Source organism: Hydra vulgaris, chromosome 12 (genome assembly GCF_038396675.1).
Source record: "Hydra vulgaris chromosome 12, alternate assembly HydraT2T_AEP".
NCBI lineage: Eukaryota > Metazoa > Cnidaria > Hydrozoa > Anthoathecata > Hydridae > Hydra > Hydra vulgaris.
Window position 1 is genome coordinate 28,919,057 of NC_088931.1, and position 26,208 is coordinate 28,945,264.

A 26,208-nucleotide genomic window follows, 5' to 3' on the forward strand; every position below is an offset into this window, starting at 1 on the left:
GTAACCGGCAGTTTCCAGCCATGCTAAACGACCTTATTGCAAATATAGGCTTTAAAGCGGAAAACGCATGTAGCGGTTTTGAAAATACAGGCATATTTCCGCTCAATCTTTCAAAAATAACTCCAAATAAAATTGCAATTGGTGCTATTTTTCAAGATGTAACAAATAACAAAATCGAGAATTGTTTTCTGGAAAGTCTACCGATTCACAAGTTTCATTCAATAAAACTAATAAAATAAATTAAAAAAACACTATGAATAGACTTTCAATAAAAGAAGTAATGCTTAAAGAATTCGATAGCATCAAAAATGCAATTAAACATTTTGATATTAATAAATCAGTACTCAGTGTGCTTAGAGATAGATTAAAGTCTCTTTCCAGTAGTAAAGAAAAAGGGAACAATAATCAAAAGAACAAAAAAGTTAACTATCTGAACTATCTGCAATGGCAGATAAAAAAAAAAATTGTCTTTGTATTTCCTGCGGAAGACTATTGGACGAAGCTACAAGCAGCAAATGGGTTGCATGTGAAAAGTGTTCTAACTGGTCGTGTTCTCCTTGTATTATCAATTATCACGAAACAATTGAATTCGTGTGCAAGGAGTGTGAATAACTTTTATTAGTTTTAATTTTTGTAACTTGACGTTTTAAAACAATATTTTTTGAATACAACAACTTTTTCACTATAGTTTTTGAAAAAATTATCAAATCTGTACAGAAAAGCTAGGGTTTCCACCTCCAAATGAATGAGTATTCATTTGGAGATAGCAACCGTAGCTGTACTGTATAGATTTGATAATTACAAATAATAGACAAATACAGATATATTGCTGCAATACAATTTAATAAAAACTAACTGCGATACTATTTAATGGCAAAGAATAATGGCGTGGTTATAATAATTGAAGGTTATAAAATAATAATTTTCAGTGAGCAAAATTAAGGGGTTACTGAACAATGTTTAAGTTTTTGAAGTACTACCATTAAAAAATACAACTGCGTAATGGATAAAACTGCATTGCTATATGATAAAAAAGCACTACAAGCTTCCTATTTGATTTCTTCTGGTTAACAATGGTTAACTGACAGAAACAGGCATTGACTGTGAAGGTCTTTTTTTTTAACTGATTACAAAAAAATAATGGAAGACAGGGTCTAATAAATAGATAATGCACACTCTGCACCAACACAATGTTACACCCTTACATTAAAATAAAAGGTATTTTAAATTTTAAAAATCTTTTTACCTAACTCTAAGCTAGAGGTCTACGCTAGTATAAATTATTTACTTTTTCAAACTGAATGCTATTTTTTGGGATTTGATATATGCTTCCGGAATTAGGAACACGTGTTCCTAATTCCGAAAGAAAACTTCACTTTTTAAATTTAAAAAATTAACAATATTTTTATAATAAATATACTTGTTGCTTAATATGTTTCAATTCAGTTTAGGTTCCAGTTTATTTATTTAAGAAAAATTAATTTGAAATTCAAAAAGCAAGCGGAGTTATTCAACTTTAAGTACGATTTTGTTCGGAATTAGGGAAATCTACGTTATTGTAAAATTAAAATAAATTCCATTAAATTAAATAAAAAAATATAATATTAATAAAAAAAAAGTTGTATAATATTAAATAAATATTTAAACAAAATCTTTTTTTTCAAAATAATATAGAATGTTGAGATTGCGCATGCGTTAAATGCTTTAATTCAAAATCACGATTGTTTTAATTGATTGTCACGATGCACAGTGGGCCAGGTGGTAGACAAAACCTAAAAAATAAGTATTTATTATATTTAAAACCATGTAATAAAACATATTTGTAATACTCTCATTTAAAATTTTGAATAATGTTTTGAGTATAATAGTATCTTTAAAAACCGCAAAAATCAGTTGCAGTTTCATGTAGAATGAAAAAAAAATTTTCTAAAAAAAAGAGTGAAATTTTTATTTTTAATGCTTAGCTATATAATAGTAAACAGTAACTTTTAAAATTATATGAGCTTACGGGATTAGTTTATAAATTTAAACTTTTTAACAATAAGCTTTACAAAAAAAAATATAAAGTAAAGATCAGCATTTATAATACACATGTAATCTGGCTTTAAAATAACGAGGTAAATTTTTAACATTTAATACTTTTATTTTGTACAAAAAGTGTCACATTATTAAGAAAACCTACGAGAACCTATATTAAACACTTGAACTAGTAAGAAATGCAACATGTATACAAGCTATTTGAACTATATACATTGCTCCTAACTTTCCCTTTTGGGTTTCTTCAACATTTTAAAATAATGAACTCAGAAATATAAATTACATATTTAAATAACATAATTATGTTACTTGCTTGAAATCAACTTTTATTTCTCGTAAACAAAAATACATGGTTTTTTTTGTTATTTAATTCAATACAAATTGTACTGTTAGCTAAATTTTTTAGTGACATTTACGGACTTGAAAATGAGTTTAAGTACAAAACTGGCACGAGAATTTCTAAAGTTTGAAATAGAAACCCCATTAAACCTGTTTAAGTATATCTACCTGATGAAGCTTTAGCATTAATTATTAATGGTGATATATAAAAATCAACATACCAGCTTCTAAGACATGGCGCTGAAAAAACGGCTGCCACATATATCCTTTATATAATGGTATAAGTTCTTCCAAAGCTAAGTGCTTTCCCAAGAACATTCAAATAGATGGCTATTCATTACAAATACCGCTAAAAGATCTTCTAAAACACATTCTAAAAAAGCTATGTGGTATACAAACTACTGTGCTAACCACAATGCTAAGGAATTAACTAAACTGACATTTAGATGCAAGGCTGGTTTTGATGGTGCAACAGGGTATAGTATTTACAAACAGGTAAGTTAAAATGAAAATAGTGATGAATGAGGAGTGCTTGTTGATTATTTGCATAGTACTTTTAGACTTAATAATTTAATAACGTTGTAATATTATTCATCCAGAATGTGTGGCTAATAGATTGAAAATAAAAAAACACATTACTATATAATACATTAGAGACGATAAATAATCTACAGACTTATTCAAAACGTCGTGGACATATAATAAAATCAATAATAGAGTTTCAAAATCTATATCAGATCTACATCATCTATATATTTTATATCTATCATCTAATAAAGTTCACAATTGAACACTTTTTCATTTTTCTGAAATATTTCTATTTTAGCACTTTAATTTTAAAATTTGTTGCATCAATTTTTTTTAGTTTATTCCACCACAAGAGTTTATTATTCATTTCCACGATTTTAAGAAGTTATAAGATTTGAAACTAAAAAATTATAAATCTGCGTTTTTTAAGTTTTATAAAGTTTGTTAAAAACTTTTTAATATTGACAACTATTTAACTAAATCTTATGATAAAAGTAATTATATTTTAATACAAAGTGATTCTTTAGACATTTAAAGGGTTTTATTAAAAAAAAAAACAACTAAATAATTTTGTCCACCATGTCTAATATCCGGCCCACTGTGCGATGTTTTAAATGAATGTCATGGTTGATTTCAATGGATGACATATTTGTTTTAAATGGATGCAAAACCCGGAAGAAGATCTTTTAACTGAGTGTTTAGAAGATCTTTTCAGAGGATTTTTTCAGCACTTTTTTGTAGAATGTTGATTTTGATATATAATCATCAATAATTAATGCTAAGGCATATTTGTTGAATTGTTGTAAGTAGCTTCAATGGGATTTTTAATTTAAATTTTAGCAGTTTTTGTGTCAGTTTCGTACTTAAACTCACTTCTTAGTTTTAATATTGTTTCATGAAATTGGGACTAGATAATATATACTAGTAATAATACAAAATATATAATATATACTAGTTAATACTTATAAAAATCAAAGTTATTATTTTGAGATGAGTGTCCGTAAATACATTGGCCGAATATTGCCTCAACAGAGCTACGGCATCAGATTTTGTAGCAAATTGTTGAGCCGATACTTTATTGGCCAAATAATAGCCAAGCATATATGATATGAAGGCACGCATAAACAAATGACTGCAGCGAATGCATTGATTTTCGTATTCGTTGATTAAACGCAGTTTCTACAATACTACAGAAACTTTTAACCAATATTCACAAAAATGCAGCACAATCATTGCTACATAGCAACTGCAGTTGCTATATAACAAAATAAAATAAGTCGTGTAATTGCCATACAAGCATGTGCAGAGTAGCATGAGGCTGGTCGTATCTACTGTAGTTGCAGCATGCATTTTAAATCATGTTATACCCAAAACGCATAAATAAAAATAAAGATCTAAGATTCATGTCCACCGTAAATCTTATATCTCATTGTTCACCATCAGCACACTGATGAACGGACACAGTGTTTTTATTTATGCTTTTTGCGAATAATATGATTAGAAATGCGTGCTGCAACATCAGTTGATTTTGAAAGTTGTTCAGCACATGCGTACTCAACCATTCACATTGACGACTGTACTATGCATGCGCAAAACTGAAGCAGACAGGCTGGCTTGGCTAACCTACAACACCTAACTTCGATGTTTTTATTGTGGATTAATCGAATAACGAAACACGCAGCGAAAAATTTCCCGGGTATCCACAAGTTACAAGATAAATTGGATACAAACAACCTTTAAATAATAATACATCTTGCTCAATTTCCTTGGTATCATCAAAAATTCCATTAGTAATAGCCATATACAGATATTAAGACGCGTTTCTATGTAAAGTTCTCTACTCATTTTTTGAACTTGTGTAAGGTGAATTGTGTAACAAACTTCAAATTAAAACAGCAAAACAATGGAACGATCCCCGCTTCCAGACTATGTATTTCTTACAACTATGTTTTATTCAATGGCGAGGATAAACCAGAACAGATTTTCAACAAATAAGGATTTTTTTATAGGTCAAGGATTTTTTGACTACACTGAAAAATTTTATTTTATCAGTGACTGACTTGTATTTTTTTTAATTTGAAAGGCCGGTTAACACTGATTTTTTTAGTTTAGGTTTTTTGAGACAACTTTTTGTTGATAATAAGTAAAAATTAACAAAGCAACTTTAAATCGTTTAATACGTTTTAATCGTTTAATACATTAGTTTTTATTTATATGCATTTCCATATAGGTATTCATTATTAATTTGCTAAAATTACAAAAATAACATAAATAAAAAACTATAAAAATAACAAAAATACATAAAAACGTTAGCAATTATGAAAACATGAATAAAAACGACAAATGTATTTTTAAAAACTTTTTATACAAATTTATTATTTTTAAAAAAAGTTTTGCATATAAAATAACCTGATGAGATAAAATAAAAATTTTGTTTTCATAATCGAACACGTTCGTATTTATTTCACACTATAATCACACTTTTAACATACTTTTCTAAATAATCGACATATATACCATATTCGTGTGCAGCTAAATACTTTAATGTTCCCATAAGTTCCAATAAGTTGTCATGTAAATTGTGTAAATTGTGTAACAATAAAGACAAATTAAATTCCAATTTGACAAAAAAATAAAGAAACTGTTTTTATCTCGTCGATTTTTATAACATAAATTATGTCTTAATGAGATATGTTTGCATCTCACTTCTAAAAAATTATTTACAAAGATTCTTGAAACAAACATTAGTTTATACCTACAATAATTTCAAAAACTAAAAAGTAACACTTTTAAAAATGTTTTCAAGTCCATTTGACTTTTCAATTTTAGTAAACTTTATTACATTTTTTTGTTCTTATTAATTTCTAGTAAATGTTAAAACATTTTGTAGGTAAGCTAATGGTTCCATTTATTATGAATAATAATAAAAAGTTAAACTGTAGTATGAATCTTAAGAAACAAACTCTTTCTACAAATATATATAAAATAGTAAACAAAGTAAAAATAAATACAAAATAGTAAAAAATTGCCAATGAACTCAAAATTAAAACTTTTTCAATCTGTTACATCACAAAATTGATACATTTTAATAATTAGTTTTCTCTAAAAATTAAAAAAGAATATAACATCCTTAATAGCATTTTAAAGACATTTGTGATCTTGTTTACATTTGCATATAAATCGTTCACATTATTTGTATATAGGTACTTGTCCATTATTTCAAAATTTCATACAATCTCTAAAACAAACATAGCCACCTTTGAGAATCAAAAGTCAATTTAAATAAAATGTAGCTAATCAATAGTATTCTACAATTCCACTATTCATAGAATGTACATGCTTCATATCTGTCGTTTAAAATTCTTCTTGAATAAAAGACTTTTATAGCTCCATATTTGTCACATAACAATAAGAATTATGTTCCCTTTCATCATCATTTTCATCGAATATTTTTCCAGTTTATTTTTTATTTTTTAGGTATATTTTTCAATAAACAACATAAACAAAATAGTAAAATAAATATTTTTTAATCTGAAAAACCATTTTCAACTGCAACATAAAAATAAGTAGGAAAGTGTTGCCGAAACTAAAACATCGTCTTATTCGACAATTACATCATAAACATCAAAAAAGATTTACTTTATATAGTGATTTTTAAGCGTAGAAATACAAAAACGTCATCAAATCTATCAAAAAACGACTCCTAAATTATTAATATGCACAAAAAAAAAAAAAGACTTCTGCTATTTTTGTGAATTTTTTGATGACTTGGTTTTAATTTACATGAAGCACTTAAAAAGTTTACATACAATTTTCTTATGTACAAAATTTAAATATATATTATATTTAGTTATATAACAACTTATGTGGATCAAAGGACTTTACAGAGAATCGCATAAATTTTTGTTGTTAAACCTTTGAAAATTTTATAAAAATTTATTTGCTTAAAACCATTGGATATGTATTTAAAAATCTAACTTGATAACAAAAAATCTTGCTGAGAGTGTTAAAAGAGGCAGTTGTCATTATGTCTAACGAACTAAATAAGACAATGGTAGACTTAATTGGCAACGTAATATTTATGCTAAAACCTACTTACTATAATTACATTTTTAATTTATAGTTTTTAAAATACAAACAAACATTAAAATATAATAATTTAAGTTTAAAACAAAAACTGTCAACAAATTATTTTTAATCAATTTGTTGACAATTGTTTCATTTTAATGTTGTAGACAATTTTTTAATTTTAATGTTTATCATTATTCAAATCCATTTCTAATTTCTACTTTTCAAACATGCAAACAAACATGAAATTTTAATTTAAGTTTAAAACGAAAGTTGTCAACAAATTGTTTTTAATCAAAAAGAAAAAACAAAAAAATACAACTTTTCACTCAAAAAAAGCAACACTTAATAAACTGGAATCTTTTTCAAATAGATTTAAATTTTAATTTTTCTCTACTATAAAACTAATTATAAAATAATTGTATTGTAAAGAGGCTTGTCAATTAATCAAAACTCTTTGCCTAATCAATTTTTTTCAACTTCTCTTAAAAAAACAACAACCTGTAATAACAAATTTTGTTTACTTACTATACAGTCAATTTCGGCTGATAAATAATTAAAATCCAGTCTTTGCAAATCCATTTTAACTTTTCTAATAAAATAAAAAAAAATAAAAAAACTGTAACAAGTCGATACATTCCAATAAATTAGATAAAAAAAAATATATATATAACAAATTTTAAACTAATATGTTTAACCTTATTTTATAGTTCCTTAATAGTTATTCCAAGACGTTTGTGATCTTGTTTACAGTCGCCACATATAACTTGTTCACATTGTTCACATATAGTTGCTGGTTTTTTTTATTTTAAAACTCCATGCAATCCATTTAATAATCATAATCAACTTTAGGAATCATAAGTCCATATCGATTTAGATGAAATGTGTTAATCATTCATAATCTTTGGAAAAAAATATCTTACTTAATTTTAGTTTATTCATTTTTCCTGAAAAAAAATATAAATATAAAAATACAAAAAATTTAATTATATTTACAATGGTATAAATTTAAATAAAATAGCAAAATAAACATTTTTTAATCTAAAAAGTCGATTTCGATTGCAACTTTTTGATCAACACAATGGCATGGTGTACAACTATGGCAATGTCTACATATTGCTAATCTTTGTCGCAAACGATAACTACCCTGACATCCAGTAAACTCAAAAGAATCTATCTTCTCTTTTTCGTCTATGCTTAACAACTGTTCATCATTTTCTTTTTGTTTATTCAAATCCATTTTTAGTTTATACCTTTTAAACATACAAACAAACATTAAAACATTATAAAAACTTAAATTTAAAACAAAAATCGTCAACAAATAATTTTTAATTAAAAAAAACGCCGTGGATAGCCTTTTTGCCTACCGAAATTCGGTAGCCTTTTTGCCTATCCAAGATGCATTTTGTTTACCGAGAGTCGGTAGGAAAAAAAAATCTTCTCTTACCGAAGGTCCGTTTCATTGGTTAAGAATGTCACGTGTCAAAAGGAATTGAGGTTTTATGTAATATATCCTTGCGGCGAACGTGACGTCACATTAATTAAATAAACGGCTACCACTATGATATGGGGGCAAACATTGCGAAAATGGTGAAAGAGGTTAGCGTTCCATTAGATGACTCAAAATGCGAAATGCGAAAAGCAAAAAAACAGACCTAGAAAATTTTTGTATGCTATACGCATGCGTTTAAAATGGAAACTTTATTTGAATTACCGCGCCATGTTTTTTTATTTTAAAATTAGTTTTGCTGACATTTTAACAGTTCAACAGTTTTTGAATTATTCTGCAAATCAAAATGAGTAAAGACAGTCTCTTGAAATTTCGAAGATTTATCGGGTATTTTTTTATATAGTTATAAACAAACATCTCTTTATTTTAATTTTAAATCAAGAAAATTTAGTCAAAAATTTTCTAAATTTTATTCTAAATTTTAGTCTAAATTTTCTAAATTTTAGATGTGGATATATATATCCATATGTACCAGTACTGGTACATATGTACCAGTACTGTTACATATATCCACATCTAAATTTTATTGATTTAAGAATAAAATAAAGAGATGTTTGTTTATAACTATAAAATTTAGATGTTTTTTTATAACCTTAAAATTTAATTGTGTATATATATTTCCACATCTAAATTTTATCTGCAGTCTATTCAAGTATAATGACCACATAGATTTACTTAATAAGATAAATAATCACATAGATTGCAGTCTGCTCATGTGAACATATGCTATATGTGATCATTAACATTATCATTGAACATTATACGTGATCACAAAGTATTAAAAAAGTATTAGAAAAGTATTAAATCGCCTTGGATTACAAAGGGTTTGCGTAAGTCTTCAAAAGTTAAACAAAAATTATACATTAGTTACTTAAAATGTAAAACAAATGAAAATAAAATTATATATAAATATTACGCTAAACTTTTTGAAAGCCTCAAAAAAAAAAAAAAATTCTTTAAATTTACTAGATAAATATAAATTAAATTTTAAGCGCACTTGGTTTATAATAAGAGAAATTACTGGCAGCAAAAAAAGTACATCTCACCCTTTGCCAAACATGGTTAAACATAATAATGAATTTTTATATAATAAAAGACAAATTACGGAAGAGTTTAATAAATATTTTGTGTCTGTAGGACCAAATCTTGCCAAAAACATTCCTATAGCAAACAGCTTAATGATTGATCTATGTTTCCCTCTAAACTCTTACCTGAACTCTTTTGAATTATCTTTTAAAGAGTTTGAAATTGCATTTAAAATGTTGAAATCTAACAAAGCAGTAGGCCCGAATGGTATTAACGGCAACATTATTATAAGTTCATTTGATGTTTTAAAAGATATACTCTTTAAGAATTTTTCGATATCAATTAAACAGGGAATTTTTCCACAAGCTCTTAAATTAGCAAAAGCTATACCAATATTAAAAGGTGGTGACGTTGAAAATATAAGTAACTATCGTCCCATTTCACTACTTTTTGTATTCTCTAAAGTTTTAGAAAGAATTTTGTACAATAAAGTTTATATTCATCTTACTATAAACAATTTATTATACAGCAATCAGTATGGATTCCAAAAAAACAATTCCACTGAACATGCCATTTTACAATTTACAAGAAATATATCTGACTCATTTGAAAATTCTCAATTTACTTTAGGTGTTTTCATTGACTTGGCAAAAGCTTTTGATACTATTGATCACAAAATTCTTTTTAAAAAGTTGGAGTGGTACGGAATTACTGGAAATATATTAATTTACCTTAAAAGTTACCTAAATAATCGGAAACAATTTGTTTATGCAGATGATAACGTATCATCTAATTTGTTAAATATTTCATGTGGAGTTTCTTAAGGATCCATATTAGGACCCCTCCTATTTCTAATATATATTAATGATCTACCAAAAGCTACTAACCTAATGACAATTATGTTTGCTGATGATTATAACTTATTTCTTTCTCATAAAAACATTTTTACACTTTTTAGCAACATGAACATTGAACTAGCCAAAATTTCCGAATGGTTTAGATTAAACAAACTACCATTAAATATTGATAAAACTAAATAGATTCTTTTTCATCCTTATGGTAAAAAGCACCAGCTGCCTAGCAACTTACCCTTTCTTTTTATCGATAACATAATTATTAAAAGAGTTCTAGTGACAAGATTTTTAGGTGTAAATATTGATGAAAATCTTAATTGGAAAAGCCACATTTGCTAACTTGTGCAATAAAATTTCAAAGAGTATAGGCATTTTATACAAAATAAGAAACTTTCAAGATAAACATACCTTAATTCAGTTATATTATTCGCTAATTCATTGCCATATTAATTATGCAAACATTGCTTGGGGTAGCACTTATAAAAGTAAACTTAAACCTCTCTATCAGCAACAGAAACATGTAGCACGCCTTATAAATTTCAAGGACCGTTTTGCTCACGCCAAGCCTCTTTTATATGATATGAAAGCACTCAATATATATGAGTTGAATGTTTTTAATATTCTTTGTTTTATGTATAAATGCAAGACCCACCTATCACCCGTTTCTTTTCGTAACTTGTATTTACAAAGAGATAGAAATAACATATTTTAAAGAACGATAATTTAATTCGACAACCATTTTCTCAAACTAATTTTGGAAAATTTTTTATTTCATTTCGCGGACCATTTTTATGAGATAATTGAATACTTCTAAAGATTTTTCTCAAGAATGTAATTTTGATTCTTTTAAACAAAATCTTAAAAAGTTCATTTTTTCAACTGATAATATACTAATCTACTTTTAAATTTTAAAATTTTTTGAAAATCCCTTATCTATATTAGTATATGTATATATTTAATGTATATTCTTTTTTATTTATTTTTTGTTTGTTTTTTATCCACTAGCAATTAGCGGTTACTCTGTGACAAGACCTGATGGTCTTCTTTGAGTAATCCGCGTTCTTTATATTTTCTTTTAATACTTATTTCTTAACGATATTTAAATTGAAACACGAATAAAGAACACACACACACACACACACACACACAAATTATAATCCAACATGTCAGGAGTTAATGAATGAATATCCTGGAGTTACTGTTGACAAGTCAAATTTTTGTGGGCTTTTTAAGAAAGCCTGGGATCAAGCCCTCACAGCTGACAATATTATTTCAAGGTTTTGAACATGTGGCATTTACCCATATAATCCGTCTGCTGTTCTAAGCACAGATTACTTACCTAATTTTGTCTATTCCATAGAACAGCTACTTGACAAACTATCTGCTGAACTTAAGTCTGCATCCAATCAAAACTGACACTAGAATAACAAGATTCGAAAATGCAATAGAAGAGGAAGTAGATTTTGAAGTAGAATTAGGCACAAATAAACCTGAAAGCATGTCTGTAAAATAGATAATAATTTGGTAAACCTTGACAATAATATTGCTTCTTTGATATTGGATACCCATTTAACTCATGAGCAGTTAACAACTTTCAATTTCTGTATTAAAAATGGCTAAGACATTCCAGATCTTTTGTATAAATTATATAAAGAATTCAAACTGAAACAGATGACTCTTTTCCAATTCCAAATGAATCCATAGTTCATATTCCAGTTTTAAATGAAACCAATGTTCAGCCAATTCCTGTTCCAAATGAAACAATCGGACAGCTTAGTTTTTTTTCCAATGAAACTACTGATCATTGTAATCAGATGCCAATTAAAACCATTGTTCAGCCTAGTCTAACATCAGTTATTTTGTGTACAAAGCATTCAACTAATGATAATGACATTGATATTTTGTCTTATCCAAAGATATATGCTACCAAGACAAAAGAAAATCAAAAAAAGGTTCAAAAGTATTTTGTATTAATTTTTTAAGAAGCAATACAATCTAAATTGAATGATGAGGTAAAAAAAAAAAAAGAGAAATTCGCAGCAGCTGAAGAGAAAAAATTGAAAAAGAAAATAAAGCACAACAAAAACATGAGAAAGATATTCAAAAGTTATCTAAAAAAGCTAACTCAGTTAAAATGAGAAAGGTCAGTTCAATTCCAAAGATCAATTTCTTTGGAATTAAACTGACCTTTTTCATTTTAACTGAGTTAGTATTGAAAGTCAATATCTTAGTATTGAATCAAAAATCTGACTGAAGTACCAGAGAATACAGCTCTATTTATCAATAATAATATTAGTGAGCTTATTTAAATAGATTATCAATAGTCCATTATCAAAACTTCTCAATATATTAGTGTAAAGTTTATTGTCCATATATTGAAAATTGCATTATTGTATGCAAGTTGAAATCTTATAACAGCTATGCGCTAGCTACTTTTTTTATTGAAAATTTATTCTATGTCTGATTTTATATAGAAGTAATTAAAAAGTTTCTTATTGTTTGACTGTCTTAGTTTGAATAACAAATAAATACTGTTTAAGTTTTTTTGTTTATTATCAACCAAAATAATATTTTTAAGCAAAGTATAGAATATTTTACTTTTAAAAAATAATTTGGGTTTGTAGTACTATGAAGTAGATCTAAGTTCATTATTAGGCTTTAATCGTCTGTCTGGATAATACTTTTCAATATATAAGCATTTTTAGATATGTCGATTTAGGTAATATAAGTGGCTCATAATAGGTGCTGTCTCCTAATTTACTGGCTACAAATTGGTCTACCCGGTCATTAATTGGTACACAATTAAAATTTCTGTTTAAATAGGTTTTTCTCTGAATTAACATGTTTTCAAACCAAAAAGTTCTTATAAGGGTGTAGGCGTTAATCATTATAATAAGTAGAAAAGATTGTCACTGTTAGATAGCTTGGAGCTACCTTCTTCAGAAAGTAAACATTTTCTTGGCCATTAACTGGTCACTTTGACCAATTAATGGCCAGAAATAAAGACTTCTGGCCATTAATTGGTCACTTTGCCCTATGCGTCATGTTTCCTTTTGTATTTATCTTACATTTTTTGTTTAATTTTAATTATGTTGCATACAATTGCATAAAAATATATAAAACTGGTACAGATTTATCATTTCACGGATAAGAGATAGTATTTATTAAATAGTAATAAATAAATCTTTATTAGAATATATCCCATAAAAATATATATTCCATACCGTAGATTTCTCTAATTCCGAACAGTTCCTAATTCCGAACAGCTTTAGTTCACTCTAATGTTACACCTTTTATTTTTGTGGGATTATTAAAAGGAAAACTGATTATTAAATTGGAAGACTAGGGTAATGAGAATATGAAAAAATATTTTCAAAATATATACTGATACTATTAAATTTTTTAATTGCAAGAAAAACACTTTTTAGTCACTAAAAACCAACAATATAAAACCGACTTGAAAAAAAGATAATTTAAATTGCGTTCAGTTCAATGTAGAGTTTGATGGTGATTATTTATCTGCAAAAAAAAAGTAAAAAATTAGCAATAATTCGTAAGATATTTTAAAAAAACTACTTTTCTGAATAATTAAAAAGTTTACCAAATTTTGAAAAGATTTTAGAATTCACTTTTTTTTTTCAAAAATAGCGTTTTTACGTGCAAGTAATTAACAACAATATTTAACAATAGTATTTTAAGGACATTAAGTTAAAAACTAATAAATATTTTATTGAATTTCTAAACGTCTTCTTTATCTTAACGTTTGTTAATAAAAAAAATGTCAAAGTTTAAAAAAAATGAAGATCGCTAAAGAAAAATTAAACTCTATCAATGATATTTTAACTGTGGCCGAAAACTATTTGAAGGAATCTAAACAAACTCATTTATTCAAGACCGGTAAACCTACTTGAACGAGTTACAAGAATTTCATGAAAAAATATGCGAAAAATATCTGTGAAAGAAAGGCTACTAGCATGCAAGCTGTAAGAGCGGTGTCTTTGCAAGCAGCATTTATTGGTGAATGGTTTAAGTTGACGCTGTTTACCGAGAGCATAGTTTAAATGAAAAGCCGTTTTTCGATGTGTTCAACTGTGATGAAAGTGGATTAAAATTCGATCAAAGTAAAGTCAACATTGTTTGTCGAAAAGGAATAAAAAATCCAAAACAACTTGCCCCAACAAATGAAAATCATATGACTACAATTTTAACCTGTTGCGATGCTTTTGGAAATTTCCTACCTCATCAAGTTGTTTACAAAGGTCGAAGTTTGATGAAACCTTGGGTTCAAGGTGGTGCTTCTGATGTTTAATATTCTACCAGCAAATCAGGTTGGGCGGAAAGCGAAAATTTTATAGAATGGTTTTGTTCAATTTTTTTAGTTCAAAAACAAACTTCAAGGATGTAAAATCCTATTTTTAGACGGCCATGCATCTCACATTAATTTTGAATTAAAAAGATTATCTGAATCAAGCAACATAATTTTATTTCGATTGCCAGCTCACACAAAGAACGTTTTAAAACCACTAGATGTTGGAGTTTTTAATACAGTAAAAGCGGAATGGAAGCGAACTGTAGAAGTTTACTTTTAGAAATTCTTATTAAAGAAATTCTTATTTAAGTTTAAGTAACCGGCAGTTTCCAGCCATGCTAAACGACCTTATTGCAAATATAGGCTTTAAAGCGGAAAACGCATGTAGCGGTTTTGAAAATACAGGCATATTTCCGCTCAATCTTTCAAAAATAACTCCAAATAAAATTGCAATCGGTGCTATTTTTCAAGATGTAACAAATAACAAAATCGAGAATTGTTTTTCTGGAAAGTCTACCGATTCACAAGTTTCATTCAATAAAACTAATAAAATAAATTAAAAAAACACTATGAATAGACTTTCAATAAAAGAAGTAATGCTTAAAGAATTCGATAGCATCAAAAATGCAATTAAACATTTTGATATTAATAAATCAGTACTCAGTGTGCTTAGAGATAGATTAAAAGTCCTTTCTAGTAGTAAAGAAAAAGGGAACAATAATCAAAAGAACAAAAAAGTTAACTATCTGAACTATCTGCAATGGCAGATAAAAAAAAAATTGTCTTTGTATTTCCTGCGGAAGACTATTGGACGAAGCTACAAGCAGCAAATGGGTTGCATGTGAAAAGTGTTCTAACTGGTCGTGTTCTCCTTGTATTATCAATTATCACGAAACAATTGAATTCGTGTGCAAGGAGTGTGAATAACTTTTATTAGTTTTAATTTTTGTAACTTGACGTTTTAAAACAATATTTTTTGAATACAACAACTTTTTCACTATAGTTTTTGAAAAAATTATCAAATCTGTACAGAAAAGCTAGGGTTTCCACCTCCAAATGAATGAGTATTCATTTGGAGATAGCAACCGTAGCTGTACTGTATAGATTTGATAATTACAAATAATAGACAAATACAGATATATTGCTGCAATACAATTTAATAAAAACTAACTGCGATACTATTTAATGGCAAAGAATAATGGCGTGGTTATAATAATTGAAGGTTATAAAATAATAATTTTCAGTGAGCAAAATTAAGGGGTTACTGAACAATGTTTGAAGTTTTTGAAGTACTACCATTAAAAAATACAACTGCGTAATGGATAAAACTGCATTGCTATATGATAAAAAAGCACTACAAGCTTCCTATTTGATTTCTTCTGGTTAACAATGGTTAACTGACAGAAACAGGCATTGACTGTGAAGGTCTTTTTTTTTAACTGATTACAAAAAAATAATGGAAGACAGGGTCTAATAAATAGATAATGCACACTCTGCACACAATGTTACACCCTTACATTAAAATAAAAGGTATTTTAAATTTTAAAAATCTTTTTACCTAACTCTAAGCTAGAGGTCTACGCTAGTATAAATTATTTACTTTTTCAAACTGAATGCTATTTTTTGGGATTTGATATGTACGTTCGGAATTAGGAACACGTGTTCCTAATTCCGAAAGAAAACTTCACTTTTTAAATTTAAAAAATTAACAATATTTTTATAATAAATATACTTGTTGCTTAATATGTTTCAATTCAGTTTAGGTTCCAGTTTATTTATTTAAGAAAAATTAATTTGAAATTCAAAAAGCAAGCGGAGTTATTCAACTTTAAGTACGATTTTGTTCGGAATTAGGGAAATCTACGTTATTCCGTAAAATTAAAATAAATTCCATTAAATTAAATAAAAAAATATAATATTAATAAAAAAAAGTTGTATAATATTAAATAAATATTTAAACAAAATCTTTTTTTTCAAAATAATATAGAATGTTGAGATTGCGCATGCGTTAAATGCTTTAATTCAAAATCACGATTGTTTTAATTGATTGTCACGATGCACAGTGGGCCAGGTGGTAGACAAAACCTAAAAAATAAGTATTTATTATATTTAAAACCATGTAATAAAACATATTTGTAATACTCTCATTTAAAATTTTGAATAATGTTTTGAGTATAGTATCTTTAAAAACCGCAAAAATCAGTTGCAGTTTCATGTAGAATGAAAAAAAAAATTTTCTAAAAAAAAAGAGTGAAATTTTTATTTTTAATGCTTAGCTATATAGTAGTAACAGTAACTTTTAAAATTATATGAGCTTACGGGATTAGTTTATAAATTTAAACTTTTTAACAATAAGCTTTACAAAAAAAAATATAAATTAAATATAAGCATTTATAATACACATGTAATCTGGCTTTAAAATAACGAGGTAAATTTTTAACATTTAATACTTTTATTTTGTACAAAAAGTGTCACATTATTAAGAAAACCTACGAGAACCTATATTAAACACTTGAACTAGTAAATGTAACATGTATACAAGCTATTTGAACTATATACATTGCTCCTAAGTTTCCCTTTTGGGTTTCTTCAACTTTTTAAAATAATGACTTGTAAAATATAAATTACATATTTAAATAACATAATTATGTTACTTGCTTGAAATCAACTTTTATTTCTCGTAAACAAAAATACATGGTTTTTTTTGTTATTTAATTCAATACAAATTGTACTGTTAGCTAAATTTTTTAGTGACATTTACGGACTTGAAAATGAGTTTAGAGAAAACTGGCACGAGAATTTCTAAAGTTTGAAATAGAAACCCCATTAAACCTGTTTAGATATATTCACCTGATGAAGCTTTAGCATTAATTATTAATGGTGATATATAAAAATCAACATACCAGCTTCTAAGACATGGCGCTGAAAAAACGGCTGCCACATATATCCTTTATATAATGGTATAAGTTCTTCCAAAGCTAAGTGCTTTCCCAAGAACATTCAAATAGATGGCTATTCATTACAAATACCGCTAAAAGATCTTCTAAAACACATTCTAAAAAAGCTATGTGGTATACAAACTACTGTGCTAACCACAATGCTAAGGAATTAACTAAACTGACATTTAGATGCAAGGCTGGTTTTGATGGTGCAACAGGGTATAGTATTTACAAACAGGTAAGTTGAAAATAAAAATAGTGATGAATGAGGAGTGCTTGTTGATTATTTGCATAGTACTTTTAGACTTAATAATTTAGTAACGTTGTAATATTATTCATCCAGAATGTGTGGCTAATAGATTGAAAATAAAAAAACACATTACTATATAATACATTAGAGACGATAAATAATCTACAGACTTATTCAAAACGTCGTGGACATATAATAAAATCAATAATAGAGTTTCAAATCTATATATTTATATTTTCTATATATTTATCTATATATTTTAAATCTATTATTTAATAGATCGATAAAAGAGTTTCAAATCGAGAAATAATTTTTCATTTTTTCTGAAATATTTCTATTTTTAAGCATTTTTAATTTTAAAATTTGTTGCATCAATTTTTTTTTAAGTTTATTCCACCACAAGAGTTTATTATTCATTTCCACGATTTTAAGAAGTTATAAGATTTGAAACTAAAAAATTATAAATCTGCGTTTTTTAAGTTTTATAAAGTTTGTTAAAAACTTTTTAATATTGACAACTATTTAACTAAATCTTATGATAAAAGTAATTATATTTTAATACAAAGTGATTCTTTAGACATTTAAAGGGTTTTATTAAAAAAAAAAACAACTAAATAATTTTGTCCACCATGTCTAATATCCGGCCCACTGTGCGATGTTTTAAATGAATGTCATGGTTGATTTCAATGGATGACATATTTGTTTTAAATGGATGCAAAACCCGGAAGAAGATCTTTTAACTGAGTGTTTAGAAGATCTTTTCAGAGGATTTTTTCAGCACTTTTTTGTAGAATGTTGATTTTGATATATAATCATCAATAATTAATGCTAAGGCATATTTGTTGAATTGTTGTAAGTAGCTTCAATGGGATTTTTAATTTAAATTTTAGCAGTTTTTGTGTCAGTTTCGTACTTAAACTCACTTCTTAGTTTTAATATTGTTTCATGAAATTGGGACTAGATAATATATACTAATAATACAAAATATATAATATATACTAGTTAATACTTATAAAAATCAAAGTTATTATTTTGAGATGAGTGTCCGTAAATACATTGGCCGAATATTGCCTCAACAGAGCTACGGCATCAGATTTTTGTAGCAAATTGTTGAGCCGATACTTTATTGGCCAAATAATAGCCAAGCATATATGATATGAAGGCACGCATAAACAAATGACTGCAGCGAATGCATTGATTTTCGTATTCGTTGATTATGGCAGTTTCTACAATACTACAGAAACTTTTAACCAATATTCACAAAAATGCAGCACAATCATTGCTACATAGCAACTGCAGTTGCTATATAACAAAATAAAATAAGTCGTGTAATTGCCATACAAGCATGTGCAGAGTAGCATGAGGCTGGTCGTATCTACTGTAGTCTCAGCATGCATTTTAAATCATGTTATACCCAAAACGCATAAATAAAAATAAAGATCTAAGATTCATGTCCACCGTAAATCTTATATCTCATTGTTCACCATCAGCACACTGATGAACGGACACAGTGTTTTTATTTATGCTTTTTGCGAATAATATGATTAGAAATGCGTGCTGCAACATCAGTTGATTTTGAAAAGTTGTTCAGCACATGCGTACTCAACCATTCACATTGACGACTGTACTATGCATGCGCAAAACTGAAGCAGACAGGCTGGCTTGGCTAACCTACAACACCTAACTTCGATGTTTTTATTGTGGATTAATCGAATAACGAAACACGCAGCGAAAATTTCCCGGGTATCCACAAGTTACAAGATAAATTGGATACAAACAACCTTTAAATAATAATACATCTTGCTCAATTTCCTTGGTATCATCAAAAATTCCATTAGTAATAGCCATATACAGATATTAAGACGCGTTTCTATGTAAAGTTCTCTACTCATTTTTTGAACTTGTGTAAGGTGAATTGTGTAACAAACTTCAAATTAAAACAGCAAAACAATGCAAACGATCCCCGCTTCCAGACTATGTATTTCTTACAACTATGTTTTATTCAATGGCGAGGATAAACCAGAACAGATTTTCAACAAATAAGGATTTTTTTATAGGTCAAGGATTTTTTGACTACACTGAAAAATTTTATTTTATCAGTGACTGACTTGTATTTTTTTTAATTTGAAAGGCCGGTTAACACTGATTTTTTTCTAGTTTAGGTTTTTTGAGACAACTTTTTGTTGATAATAAGTAAAAATTAACAAAGCAACTTTAAATCGTTTAATACGTTTTAATCGTTTAATACATTAGTTTTTATTTATATGCATTTCCATATAGGTATTCATTATTAATTTGCTAAAATTACAAAAATAACATAAATAAAAAACTATAAAAATAACAAAAATACATAAAAACGTTAGCAATTATGAAAACATGAATAAAAACGACAAATGTATTTTTAAAAACTTTTTATACAAATTTATTATTTTTAAAAAAAGTTTTGCATATAAAATAACCTGATGAATAGAAACAAAAATTTTGTTTTCATAATCGAACACGTTCGTATTTATTTCACACTATAATCACACTTTTAACATACTTTTCTAAATAATCGACATATATACCATATTCGTGTGCAGCTAAATACTTTAATGTTCCCATAAGTTCCAATAAGTTGTCATGTAAATTGTGTAAATTGTGTAACAATAAAGACAAATTAAATTCCAATTTGACAAAAAAATAAAGAAACTGTTTTTATCTCGTCGATTTTTATAACATAAATTATGTCTTAATGAGATATGTTTGCATCTCACTTCTAAAAAATTATTTACAAAGATTCTTGAAACAAACATTAGTTTATACCTACAATAATTTCAAAAACTAAAAAGTAACACTTTTAAAAATGTTTTCAAGTCCATTTGACTTTTCAATTTTAGTAAACTTTATTACATTTTTTTGTTCTTATTAATTTTCAGTAAATGTTAAAACATTTTGTAGGTAAGCTAATGGTTCCATTTATTATGAATAATAATAAAAAGTTAAACTGTAGTATGAATCTTAAGAAACAAACTCTTTCTACAAATATATATAAAATAGTAAACAAAGTAAAAATAAATACAAAATAGTAAAAAATTGCCAATGAACTCAAAATTAAAACTTTTTCAATCTGTTACATCACAAAATTGATACATTTTAATAATTAGTTTTCTCTAAAAATTAAAAAAGAATATAACATCCTTAATAGCATTTTAAAGACATTTGTGATCTTGTTTACATTTGCATATAAATCGTTCACATTATTTGTATATAGGTACTTGTCCATTATTTCAAAATTTCATACAATCTCTAAAACAAACATAGCCACCTTTGAGAATCAAAAGTCAATTTAAATAAAATGTAGCTAATCAATAGTATTCTACAATTCCACTATTCATAGAATGTACATGCTTCATATCTGTCGTTTAAAATTCTTCTTGAATAAAAGACTTTTATAGCTCCATATTTGTCACATAACAATAAGAATTATGTTCCCTTTCATCATCATTTTCATCGAATATTTTTCCAGTTTATTTTTTATTTTTTAGGTATATTTTTCAATAAACAACATAAACAAAATAGTAAAATAAATATTTTTTAATCTGAAAAACCATTTTCAACTGCAACATAAAAATAAGTAGGAAAGTGTTGCCGAAACTAAAACATCGTCTTATTCGATAATTACATCATAAACATCAAAAAAGATTTACTTTATATAGTGATTTTTAACTAATAAAATACAAAAACGTCATCAAATCTATCAAAAAACGACTCCTAAATTATTAATATGCACAAAAAAAAAAAAAAGACTTCTGCTATTTTTGTGAATTTTTTGATGACTTGGTTTTAATTTACATGAAGCACTTAAAAAGTTTACATACAATTTTCTTATGTACAAAATTTAAATATATATTATATTTAGTTATATAACAACTTATGTGGATCAAAGGACTTTACAGAGAATCGCATAAATTTTTGTTGTTAAACCTTTGAAAATTTTATAAAAATTTATTTGCTTAAAACCATTGGATATGTATTTAAAAATCTAACTTGATAACAAAAAATCTTGCTGAGAGTGTTAAAGAGGCAGTTGTCATTATGTCTAACGAACTAAATAAGACAATGGTAGACTTAATTGGCAACGTAATATTTATGCTAAAACCTACTTACTATAATTACATTTTTAATTTATAGTTTTTAAAATACAAACAAACATTAAAATATAATAATTTAAGTTTAAAACAAAAACTGTCAACAAATTATTTTTAATCAATTTGTTGACAATTGTTTCATTTTAATGTTGTAGACAATTTTTTAATTTTAATGTTTATCATTATTCAAATCCATTTCTAATTTCTACTTTTCAAACATGCAAACAAACATGAAATTTTAATTTAAGTTTAAAACGAAAGTTGTCAACAAATTGTTTTTAATCAAAAAGAAAAAACAAAAAAATACAACTTTTCACTCAAAAAAAGCAACACTTAATAAACTGGAATCTTTTTCAAATAGATTTAAATTTTAATTTTTCTCTACTATAAAACTAATTATAAAATAATTGTATTGTAAAGAGGCTTGTCAATTAATCAAAACTCTTTGCCTAATCAATTTTTTTCAACTTCTCTTAAAAAAACAACAACCTGTAATAACAAATTTTGTTTACTTACTATACAGTCAATTTCGGCTGATAAATAATTAAAATCCAGTCTTTGCAAATCCATTTTAACTTTTCTAAATAAAATAAAAAAAAAATAAAAAAACTGTAACAAGTCGATACATTCCAATAAATTAGATAAAAAAAAATATATATATAACAAATTTTAAACTAATATGTTTAACCTTATTTTATAGTTCCTTAATAGTTATTCCAAGACGTTTGTGATCTTGTTTACAGTCGCCACATATAACTTGTTCACATTGTTCACATATAGTTGCTGGTTTTTTTTATTTTAAAACTCCATGCAATCCATTTAATAATCATAATCAACTTTAGGAATCATAAGTCCATATCGATTTAGATGAAATGTGTTAATCATTCATAATCTTTGGAAAAAAATATCTTACTTAATTTTAGTTTATTCATTTTTCCTGAAAAAAAATATAAATATAAAAATACAAAAAATTTAATTATATTTACAATGGTATAAATTTAAATAAAATAGCAAAATAAACATTTTTTAATCTAAAAAGTCGATTTCGATTGCAACTTTTTGATCAACACAATGGCATGGTGTACAACTATGGCAATGTCTACATATTGCTAATCTTTGTCGCAAACGATAACTACCCTGACATCCAGTAAACTCAAAAGAATCTATCTTCTCTTTTTCGTCTATGCTTAACAACTGTTCATCATTTTCTTTTTGTTTATTCAAATCCATTTTTAGTTTATACCTTTTAAACATACAAACAAACATTAAAACATTATAAAAACTTAAATTTAAAACAAAAATCGTCAACAAATAATTTTTAATTAAAAAAAAACGCCGTGGATAGCCTTTTTGCCTACCGAAATTCGGTAGCCTTTTTGCCTATCGAAAGACGGATTTTGTTTACCGAGAGTCGGTAGGAAAAAAAAAATCTTCTCTTACCGAAGGTCCGTTTCATTGGTTAAGAATGTCACGTGTCAAAAGGAATTGAGGTTTTATGTAATATATCCTTGCGGCGAACGTGACGTCACATTAATTAAATAAACGGCTACCACTATGATATGGGGGCAAACATTGCGAAAATGGTGAAAGAGGTTAGCGTTCCATTAGATGACTCAAAATGCGAAATGCGAAAAGCAAAAAAACAGACCTAGAAAATTTTTGTATGCTATACGCATGCGTTTAAAATGGAAACTTTATTTGAATTACCGCGCCATGTTTTTTTATTTTAAAATTAGTTTTGCTGACATTTTAACAGTTCAACAGTTTTTGAATTATTCTGCAAATCAAAATGAGTAAAGACAGTTCTTTTCGAAATTTCGAAGATTTATCGGGTATTTTTTTATATAGTTATAAACAAACATCTCTTTATTTTAATTTTAAATCAAGAAAATTTAGTCAAAATTTTCTAAATTTTATTCTAAATTTTAGTCTAAATTTTCTAAATTTTAGATGTGGATATATATATCCATATGTACCAGTACTGGTACATATGTACCAGTACTGTTACATATATCCACATCTAAATTTTATTGATTTAAGAATAAAATAAAGAGATGTTTGTTTATAACTATAAAATTTAGATGTTTTTTTATAACCTTAAAATTTAATTGTGTATATATATTTCCACATCTAAATTTTATCTGCAGTCTATTCAAGTATAATGACCACATAGATTTACTTAATAAGATAAATAATCACATAGATTGCAGTCTGCTCATGTGAACATATGCTATATGTGATCATTAACATTATCATTGAACATTATACGTGATCACAAAGTATTAGAAAAGTATTAAATCGCCTTGGATTACAAAGGGTTTGCGTAAGTCTTCAAAAGTTAAACAAAAATTATACATTAGTTACTTAAAATGTAAAACAAATGAAAATAAAATTATATATAAATATTACGCTAAACTTTTTGAAAGCCTCAAAAAAAAAAAAAAATTCTTTAAATTTACTAGATAAATATAAATTAAATTTTAAGCGCACTTGGTTTATAATAAGAGAAATTACTGGCAGCAAAAAAAGTACATCTCACCCTTTGCCAAACATGGTTAAACATAATAATGAATTTTTATATAATAAAAGACAAATTACGGAAGAGTTTAATAAATATTTTGTGTCTGTAGGACCAAATCTTGCCAAAAACATTCCTATAGCAAACAGCTTAATGATTGATCTATGTTTCCCTCTAAACTCTTACCTGAACTCTTTTGAATTATCTTTTAAAGAGTTTGAAATTGCATTTAAAATGTTGAAATCTAACAAAGCAGTAGGCCCGAATGGTATTAACGGCAACATTATTATAAGTTCATTTGATGTTTTAAAAGATATACTCTTTAAGAATTTTTCGATATCAATTAAACAGGGAATTTTTCCACAAGCTCTTAAATTAGCAAAAGTCATACCAATATTAAAAGGTGGTGACGTTGAAAATATAAGTAACTATCGTCCCATTTCACTACTTTTTGTATTCTCTAAAGTTTTAGAAAGAATTTTGTACAATAAAGTTTATATTCATCTTACTATAAACAATTTATTATACAGCAATCAGTATGGATTCCAAAAAAACAATTCCACTGAACATGCCATTTTACAATTTACAAGAAATATATCTGACTCATTTGAAAATTCTCAATTTACTTTAGGTGTTTTCATTGACTTGGCAAAAGCTTTTGATACTATTGATCACAAAATTCTTTTTAAAAAGTTGGAGTGGTACGGAATTACTGGAAATATATTAATTTACCTTAAAAGTTACCTAAATAATCGGAAACAATTTGTTTATGCAGATGATAACGTATCATCTAATTTGTTAAATATTTCATGTGGAGTTTCTTAAGGATCCATATTAGGACCCCTCCTATTTCTAATATATATTAATGATCTACCAAAAGCTACTAACCTAATGACAATTATGTTTGCTGATGATTATAACTTATTTCTTTCTCATAAAAACATTTTTACACTTTTTAGCAACATGAACATTGAACTAGCCAAAATTTCCGAATGGTTTAGATTAAACAAACTACCATTAAATATTGATAAAACTAAATAGATTCTTTTTCATCCTTATGGTAAAAAGCACCAGCTGCCTAGCAACTTACCCTTTCTTTTTATCGATAACATAATTATTAAAAGAGTTCTAGTGACAAGATTTTTAGGTGTAAATATTGATGAAAATCTTAATTGGAAAAGCCACATTTGCTAACTTGTGCAATAAAATTTCAAAGAGTATAGGCATTTTATACAAAATAAGAAACTTTCAAGATAAACATACCTTAATTCAGTTATATTATTCGCTAATTCATTGCCATATTAATTATGCAAACATTGCTTGGGGTAGCACTTATAAAAGTAAACTTAAACCTCTCTATCAGCAACAGAAACATGTAGCACGCCTTATAAATTTCAAGGACCGTTTTGCTCACGCCAAGCCTCTTTTATATGATATGAAAGCACTCAATATATATGAGTTGAATGTTTTTAATATTCTTTGTTTTATGTATAAATGCAAGACCCACCTATCACCCGTTTCTTTTCGTAACTTGTATTTACAAAGAGATAGAAATAACATATTTTAAAGAACGATAATTTAATTCGACAACCATTTTCTCAAACTAATTTTGGAAAATTTTTTATTTCATTTCGCGGACCATTTTTATGGAATAGTATAGTTCTAAATACTTCTAAAGATTTTTCTCAAGAATGTAATTT

General features: G+C 26.6%; 2 long non-coding RNA genes across 2 annotated transcripts; both read right to left on the minus strand.

Moving 5' to 3' along the window:
• Window positions 1–1,584: 1,584 nt before the first annotated feature.
• LOC136087712 (uncharacterized) lies at window positions 1,585–7,921 on the minus strand. Its single transcript, XR_010642003.1, has 3 exons — window positions 7,671–7,921; window positions 7,501–7,564; window positions 1,585–1,772 (listed from the first exon to the last, which is right to left on the minus strand). It is a non-coding gene; the product is annotated as an uncharacterized LOC136087712 (long non-coding RNA).
• Window positions 7,922–16,617: 8,696 nt separating this feature from the next.
• Window positions 16,618–23,370, minus strand: LOC136088634 (uncharacterized). The gene is made up of 3 exons (XR_010642335.1): window positions 22,679–23,370; window positions 22,507–22,570; window positions 16,618–16,756 (listed from the first exon to the last, which is right to left on the minus strand). It is a non-coding gene; the product is annotated as an uncharacterized LOC136088634 (long non-coding RNA).
• Between the last annotated feature and the right edge of the window lie 2,838 nt (window positions 23,371–26,208).